At 26.3% G+C, this 9,892-nt stretch overlaps 1 long non-coding RNA gene across 1 annotated transcript; it reads right to left on the bottom strand.

Annotated features, from left to right (window-relative positions):
• Window positions 1-811: 811 nt before the first annotated feature.
• On the bottom strand, window positions 812-6,433 carry LOC119685096. The gene is made up of 4 exons (XR_005252782.1): window positions 6,376-6,433; window positions 4,628-4,690; window positions 2,743-2,805; window positions 812-904 (listed from the first exon to the last, which is right to left on the bottom strand). It is a non-coding gene; the product is annotated as an uncharacterized LOC119685096 (long non-coding RNA).
• Window positions 6,434-9,892: the final 3,459 nt, after the last annotated feature.

Below are 9,892 nucleotides of genomic sequence, written 5' to 3' on the forward strand. Positions count from 1 at the left end.
TAAGTTATAAAATCAATTTTATTTATTGTAATGTGTAAATAATATTTTTATTGTTGTATATTATATTTAAGAAAAAATAAAACAAATAACTTAATTTTAACCTTAATTTTTGCGTTTTTATGTAAAATATATATATGCTGTGCTAAAACAGGATATCATAATGAGATAGGATATCACATAGGACAACTTAAAAGAAATATAGTATGTCACAAAATTTATGTTAACGACGCTTTGTTCAGATGTTAGATGTATTGAAAGTTTTCTTAGGAGTAACAATTATATGAAGATATTACATATTAAAGAAATTTCTTCTTGAACAAATCACATATCCTTTACTCAGTATGACAGTTAGTCTCTGTGGACATATATTACAATAATATACCCGTATGTTGACTGGTAAGTCATATTTTAATTAGGAAAAGTAATATAGATTACTCGTTATGATTTCGAGTTAAATTTATTGTGCGCAAACACTACCATGTAACTTCTAATCGGAATATTGGTCATGAGAGTAAGTCTCAGAGTAAGGATATACTTTATTCATATGCAGATCAAAAATAAGATCATATATACTGACCGATGTAGTAATTACAGTAGAGCTTCAGAGTAATTTAGGACATTACTTTATTCAAATATAGAGTAAAAATCAGATATAATTAGAAAACACACAGTTACAGATATGATTACATACTAAAGATAAGTCTCATCATCAACAAACAATATCAGAAGCTTTATTAATATGTCCAATATTTTTGAATACCATTTATACCATTTATAAAATAGACTTTTTAAATATAGATTGTATTATGCTTATCACTGTTCAAATTGTTTAATACGGTACCTTATATGGAAATATCCGTATAGATGATGTGTTTCGATAATAATGAAAATTGTTTTCTGAGATCTGGACAATAAAAATATTTATTTGTTGTTTTGAGTTTAATAAAAAGTTGTTGATTAGAGTTACCAAGTGAACTCAATTCATAAACTCAAACAAATACAATACAATATTTGAATTCCATATATTGTTTACAAAATCGTACAATAACTGTATTACGAATAGCATTTCTATAAACGAAAATAAAATAAATTAAAATAATGGAATTATATAATAAAAAATATATAAATAACAACAATTTAAGAGAATGAAATAATAGTTCATAGTACCTGCATTCAAAAGTAATAAAGCATCATCAAAACATTTCTTCACTACCTGTGAGTTTTGTGCAACCAAAAGATAATTTGTCAAAAATATTATTTTTAGATAAACAAGATGCAACAATTCAACAATGTAACAAACAATCAGAAAGGTATATAAATCGGCATATATTACTGGTGCTAATCAGTTTCAATTTAGAATTGTAATTTGCAACATCTACTCGTATACAAAGTAGCAGAACATATTTTGGACTACAACCTATTGAATCGTATACTTCAATCTGATATACAATTACATATACAAAATGGCAAGTGGAAAAGCAAGTATTGGATATAGATTGTTCCAACATCGATCGGAATTAAAACAGAAGAAAATACGTCCATTGCGTTTATATCGAACAAAACTCGATTTGACGGATGAGCTTATATCCACAAAATATAAGAATGTACGAGAATGCAGCTTGGATGATCTAAAAGTAATGACACGTGAGATGATATATAAGCAGAAATTATTAAAATGTGTTTTATCGGCTAACAAGAAATCACAAAGGAAAATAATGGGCAAACCTTCAACTAAGAGGACAAATAAATCTAATTGATGAAAATGCAACGTTACTTTCATTACTACCATATACTGATGTAAACATTTAAAGACTGATATCACAATTTTTTTAGACTTCAAAAACGATTGAGTTTAACTCTTGATTATAAAAAATTAACTAGACATATTTTATATTTTATTTTTTAAGTTATAAAATCAATTTTATTTATTGTAATGTGTAAATAATATTTTTATTGTTGTATATTATATTTAAGAAAAAATAAAACAAATAACTTAATTTTAACCTTAATTTTTGCGTTTTTATGTAAAATATATATATGCTGTGCTAAAACAGGATATCATAATGAGATAGGATATCACATAGGACAACTTAAAAGAAATATAGTATGTCACAAAATTTATGTTAACGACGCTTTGTTCAGATGTTAGATGTATTGAAAGTTTTCTTAGGAGTAACAATTATATGAAGATATTACATATTAAAGAAATTTCTTCTTGAACAAATCACATATCCTTTACTCAGTATGACAGTTAGTCTCGGTGGACATATATTACAATAATATACCCGTATGTTGACTGATAAGTCATATTTTAATTAGGAAAACTAATATAGATTACTCGTTATGATTTCGAGTTAAATTTATTGTGCGCAAACACTACCATGTAACTTCTAATCGGAATATTGGTCATGAGAGTAAGTCTCAGAGTAAGGATATACTTTATTCATATGCAGATCAAAAATAAGATCATATATACTGACCGATGTAGTAATTACAGTAGAGCTTTAGAGTAATTTAGGACATTACTTTATTCAAATATAGAGTAAAAATCAGATATAATTAGAAAACACACAGTTACAGATATGATTACATACTAAAGATAAGTCTCATCATCAACAAACAATATCAGAAGCTTTATCAATATGTCCAATATTTTTGAATACCATTTATACCAATTAAAATAGACTTTTTAAATATAGATTCTATTATGCTTATCACTATTCAAATTGTTTAATACGGTACCTTATATGGAAATATCCGTATAGATGATGTGTTTCGATAATAATGAAAATTGTTTTCTGAGATCTGGAAAATAAAAATATTTATTTGTTGTTTTGAGTTTAATAAAAAGTTGTTGATTAGAGTAACCAAGTGAACTCAATTCATAAACTCAAGCAAATACAATAAAATATTTGAATTCCATATATTGTTTACAAAATCGTACAATAACTGTATTACGAATAGCATTTCTATGAAACAAAAATAAAATAAATTAAAATAATGGAATAATATAATAAAAAATACATAATTAACAACAATTTAAGAGAATGAAATAATAGTTCATAGTACCTGCGTTCAAAAGTAATAAAGCATCATCAAAACATTTCTTCACTACCTGTGAGTTTTGTGCAACCAAAAGATAATTTGTCAAAAATATTATTTTTAGATAAACAAGATGCAACAATTCAACAATGTAACAAACAATCAGAAAGGTATATAAATCGGCATATATTACTGGTGCTAATCAGTTTCAATTTAGAATTGTAATTTGCAACATCTACTCGTATACAAAGTAGCAGAACATATTTTGGACTACAACCTATTGAATCGTATACTTCAATCTGATATACAATTACATATACAAAATGGCAAGTGGAAAAGCAAGTATTGGATATAGATTGTTCCAACATCGATCGGAATTAAAACAGAAGAAAATACGTCCATTGCGTTTATATCGAACAAAACTCGATTTGACGGATGAGCTTATATCCACAAAATATAAGAATGTACGAGAATGCAGCTTGGATGATTTAAAAGTAATGACACGTGAGATGATATATAAGCAGAAATTATTAAAATGTGTTTTATCGGCTAACAAGAAATCACAAAGGAAAATAATGGGCAAACCTTCAACGAAGAGGACAAATAAATCTAATTGATGAAAATGCAACGTTACTTTCATTACTACCATATACTGATGTAAACATTTAAAGACTGATATCACAATTTTTTTAGACTTCAAAAACGATTGAGTTTAGCTCTTGATTATAAAAAATTAACTAGACATATTTTAACTCTAAGTTATAAAATCAATTTTATTTATTGTAATGTGTAAATAATATTTTTATTGTTGTGTATTATATTTAAGAAAAAATAAAACAAATAACTTAATTTTAACCTTAATTTTTGCGTTTTTATGTAAAATATATATATGCTGTGCTAAAACAGGATATCATAATGAGATAGGATATCACATTGGACAACTTAAAAGGAATATAGTATGTCACAAAAGTTATGTTAACTACGCTTTGTTCAGATGTTAGATGTATTGAAAGTTTTCTTAGGAGTAACAATTATATGAAGATATTACATATTAAAGAAATTTCTTCTTGAACAAATCACATATCCTTTACTCAGTATGACAGTTAGTCTCGGTGGACATATATTACAATAATATACCCGTATGTTGACTGATAAGTCATATTTTAATTAGGAAAACTAATATAGATTACTCGTTATGATTTCGAGTTAAATTTATTGTGCGCAAACACTACCATGTAACTTCTAATCGGAATATTGGTCATGAGAGTAAGTCTCAGAGTAAGGATATACTTTATTCATATGCAGATCAAAAATAAGATCATATATACTGACCGATGTAGTAATTACAGTAGAGCTTCAGAGTAATTTAGGACATTACTTTATTCAAATATAGAGTAAAAATCAGATATAATTAGAAAACACACAGTTACAGATATGATTACATACTAAAGATAAGTCTCATCATCAACAACAATATAGACTTATCAATATGTCCAATATTTGATACCATTTATGACCAATTAAAATAAAGACTTTTAAATTATAGATTCATATGCTATCACTATCAAATTGTTTAATACGGTACCTTATATGGAAATATCCGTATAGATGATGTGTTTCGATAATAATGAAAATTGTTTTCTGAGATCTGGAAAATAAAAATATTTATTTGTTGTTTTGAGTTTAATAAAAAGTTGTTGATTAGAGTTACCAAGTGAACTCAATTCATAAACTCAAGCAAATACAATAAAATATTTGAATTCCATATATTGTTTACAAAATCGTACAATAACTGTATTACGAATAGCATTTCTATGAAACAAAAATAAAATAAATTAAAATAATGGAATAATATAATAAAAAATACATAATTAACAACAATTTAAGAGAATGAAATAATAGTTCATAGTACCTGCGTTCAAAAGTAATAAAGCATCATCAAAACATTTCTTCACTACCTGTGAGTTTTGTGCAACCAAAAGATAATTTGTCAAAAATATTATTTTTAGATAAACAAGATGCAACAATTCAACAATGTAACAAACAATCAGAAAGGTTTCAATTTAGAATTGTAATTTGCAACATCTACTCGTATACAAAGTAGCAGAACATATTTTGGACTACAACCTATTGAATCGTATACTTCAATCTGATATACAATTACATATACAAAATGGCAAGTGGAAAAGCAAGTATTGGATATAGATTGTTCCAACATCGATCGGAATTAAAATAGAAGAAAATACGTCCATTGCGTTTATATCGAACAAAACTCGATTTGACGGATGAGCTTATATCCACAAAATATAAGAATGTACGAGAATGCAGCTTGGATGATCTAAAAGTAATGACACGTGAGATGATATATAAGCAGAAATTATTAAAATGTGTTTTATCGGCTAACAAGAAATCACAAAGGAAAATAATGGGCAAACCTTCAACGAAGAGGACAAATAAATCTAATTGATGAAAATGCAACGTTACTTTCATTACTACCATATACTGATGTAAACATTTAAAGACTGATATCACAATTTTTTTAGACTTCAAAAACGATTGAGTTTAGCTCTTGATTATAAAAAATTAACTAGACATATTTTAACTCTAAGTTATAAAATCAATTTTATTTATTGTAATGTGTAAATAATATTTTTATTGTTGTGTATTATATTTAAGAAAAAATAAAACAAATAACTTAATTTTAACCTTAATTTTTGCGTTTTTATGTAAAATATATATATGCTGTGCTAAAACAGGATATCATAATGAGATAGGATATCACATTGGACAACTTAAAAGGAATATAGTATGTCACAAAAGTTATGTTAACTACGCTTTGTTCAGATGTTAGATGTATTGAAAGTTTTTTTAGGAGTACAATTTCATGAGAATTCATATTAAACGAATTTTTCTGAACAAATAATATCTTTATCAGTGAGTTAGTCTGTGGACAATTACATATTATAGCCCGGTATGTTCGTATAGTCATAATTTTAATTCGGAACTATTATAGATTAATGTTATGATTTGGTTAAATTTATTGTGGCAACACCTACATGTAACTTCTCATCGGATATTGGTCATGAGAGTAAGTCTCAGAGTAAGGATATACTTTAGTTCTTGCAGATAAAATAAGATATATACTGCGTTATAATTAGTCGAGCTTTAAGTAATTTAGGACTTATTTATTCATATACGTAAAATCAGATAATAATTAGAAACCCAGTTAAAGATTATTATTAAAGATAAGTACATTTATACCATTTATAAAATAGACTGTTTAAATATAGATTGTATTATGCTTATCACTGTTCAAATTGTTTAATACGGTACCTTATATGGAAATATCCGTATAGATGATGTGTTTCGATAATAATGAAAATTGTTTTCTGAGATCTGGACAATAAAAATACTTATTTGTTGTTTTGAGTTTAATAAAAAGTTGTTGATTAGAGTTACCAAGTGAACTCAATTCATAAACTCAAACAAATACAATACAATATTTGAATTCCATATATTGTTTACAAAATCGTACAATAACTGTATTACGAATAGCATTTCTATAAACGAAAATAAAATAAATTAAAATAATGGAATAATATAATAAAAAATATATAAATAACAACAATTTAAGAGAATGAAATAATAGTTCATAGTACCTGCATTCAAAAGTAATAAAGCATCATCAAAACATTCCTTCACTACCTGTGAGTTTTGTGCAACCAAAAGATAATTTGTCAAAAATATTATTTTTAGATAAACAAGATGCAACAATTCAACAATGTAACAAACAATCAGAAAGGTATATAAATCGGCATATATTACTGGTACTAATCAGTTTCAATTTAGAATAGTAATTTGCAACATCTACTCGTATACAAAGTAGCAGACCATATTTTGGACTACAACCTATTGAGTCGTATATTTCAATCTGACATACAATTACATATACAAAATGGCAAGTGGAAAAGCAAGTATTGGATATAGATTGTTCCAACATCGATCGGAATTAAAACAGAAGAAAATACGTCCATTGCGTTTATATCGAACAAAACTCGATTTGACGGATGAGCTTATATCCACAAAATATAAGAATGTACGAGAATGCAGCTTGGATGATCTAAAAGTAATGACACGTGAGATGATATATAAGCAGAAATTATTAAAATGTGTTTTATCGGCTAACAAGAAATCACAAAGGAAAATAATGGGCAAACCTTCAACGAAGAGGACAAATAAATCTAATTGATGAAAATGCAACGTTACTTTCATTACTACCATATACTGATGTAAACATTTAAAGACTGATATCACAATTTTTTTAGACTTCAAAAACGATTGAGTTTAGCTCTTGATTATAAAAAATTAACTAGACATATTTTAACTCTAAGTAATGTGTAAATAATATTTTTATTGTTGTGTATTATATTTAAGAAAAAATAAAACAAATAACTTAATTTTAACCTTAATTTTTGCGTTTTTTAGTTAAAATATAAATATGCTGTGCTAAAACAGGATATCATAATGAGATAGGATATCACATTGGACAACTTAAAAGGAATATAGTATGTCACAAAAGTTATGTTAACTACGCTTTGTTCAGATGTTAGATGTATTGAAAGTTTTCTTAGGAGTAACAATTATATGAAGATATTACATATTAAAGAAATTTCTTCTTGAACAAATCACATATCCTTTACTCAGTATGACAGTTAGTCTCGGTGGACATATATTACAATAATATACCCGTATGTTGACTGATAAGTCATATTTTAATTAGGAAAACTAATATAGATTACTCGTTATGATTTCGAGTTAAATTTATTGTGCGCAAACACTACCATGTAACTTCTAATCGGAATATTGGTCATGAGAGTAAGTCTCAGAGTAAGGATATACTTTATTCATATGCAGATCAAAAATAAGATCATATATACTGACCGATGTAGTAATTACAGTAGAGCTTTAGAGTAATTTAGGACATTACTTTATTCAAATATAGAGTAAAAATCAGATATAATTAGAAAACACACAGTTACAGATATGATTACATACTAAAGATAAGTATACCATTTATACCATTTATAAAATAGACTGTTTAAATATAGATTGTATTATGCTTATCACTGTTCAAATTGTTTAATACGGTACCTTATATGGAAATATCCGTATAGATGATGTGTTTCGATAATAATGAAAATTGTTTTCTGAGATCTGGAAAATAAAAATATTTATTTGTTGTTTTGAGTTTAATAAAAAGTTGTTGATTAGAGTTACCAAGTGAACTCAATTCATAAACTCAAACAAATACAATAAAATATTTGAAATCCATATATTGTTTACAAAATCGTACAATAACTGTATTACGAATAGCATTTCTATGAAACAAAAATAAAATAAATTAAAATAATGGAATAATATAATAAAAAATACATAATTAACAACAATTTAAGAGAATGAAATAATAGTTCATAGTACCTGCGTTCAAAAGTAATAAAGCATCATCAAAACATTTCTTCACTACCTGTGAGTTTTGTGCAACCAAAAGATAATTTGTCAAAAATATTATTTTTAGATAAACAAGATGCAACAATTCAACAATGTAACAAACAATCAGAAAGGTATATAAATCGGCATATATTACTGGTGCTAATCAGTTTCAATTTAGAATTGTAATTTGCAACATCTACTCGTATACAAAGTAGCAGAACATATTTTGGACTACAACCTATTGAATCGTATACTTCAATCTGATATACAATTACATATACAAAATGGCAAGTGGAAAAGCAAGTATTGGATATAGATTGTTCCAACATCGATCGGAATTAAAACAGAAGAAAATACGTCCATTGCGTTTATATCGAACAAAACTCGATTTGACGGATGAGCTTATATCCACAAAATATAAGAATGTACGAGAATGCAGCTTGGATGATCTAAAAGTAATGACACGTGAGATGATATATAAGCAGAAATTATTAAAATGTGTTTTATCGGCTAACAAGAAATCACAAAGGAAAATAATGGGCAAACCTTCAACTAAGAGGACAAATAAATCTAATTGATGAAAATGCAACGTTACTTTCATTACTACCATATACTGATGTAAACATTTAAAGACTGATATCACAATTTTTTTAGACTTCAAAAACGATTGAGTTTAACTCTTGATTATAAAAAATTAACTAGACATATTTTATATTTTATTTTTTAAGTTATAAAATCAATTTTATTTATTGTAATGTGTAAATAATATTTTTATTGTTGTATATTATATTTAAGAAAAAATAAAACAAATAACTTAATTTTAACCTTAATTTTTGCGTTTTTATGTAAAATATATATATGCTGTGCTAAAACAGGAGATCATAATGAGATAGGATATCACATAGGACAACTTAAAAGAAATATAGTATGTCACAAAAGTTATGTTAACGACGCTTTGTTCAGATGTTAGATGTATTGAAAGTTTTCTTAGGAGTAACAATTATATGAAGATATTACATATTAAAGAAATTTCTTCTTGAACAAATCACATATCCTTTACTCAGTATGACAGTTAGTCTCGGTGGACATATATTACAATAATATACCCGTATGTTGACTGATAAGTCATATTTTAATTAGGAAAACTAATATAGATTACTCGTTATGATTTCGAGTTAAATTTATTGTGCGCAAACACTACCATGTAACTTCTAATCGGAATATTGGTCATGAGAGTAAGTCTCAGAGTAAGGATATACTTTATTCATACGCAGATCAAAAATAAGATCATATATACTGACCGATGTAGTAATTACAGTAGAGCTTTAGAGTAATTTAGGACATTACTTTATTCAAATAT

This window comes from Teleopsis dalmanni, chromosome 2 (genome assembly GCF_002237135.1).
Source record: "Teleopsis dalmanni isolate 2A chromosome 2, ASM223713v2, whole genome shotgun sequence".
Taxonomy (NCBI): domain Eukaryota; kingdom Metazoa; phylum Arthropoda; class Insecta; order Diptera; family Diopsidae; genus Teleopsis; species Teleopsis dalmanni.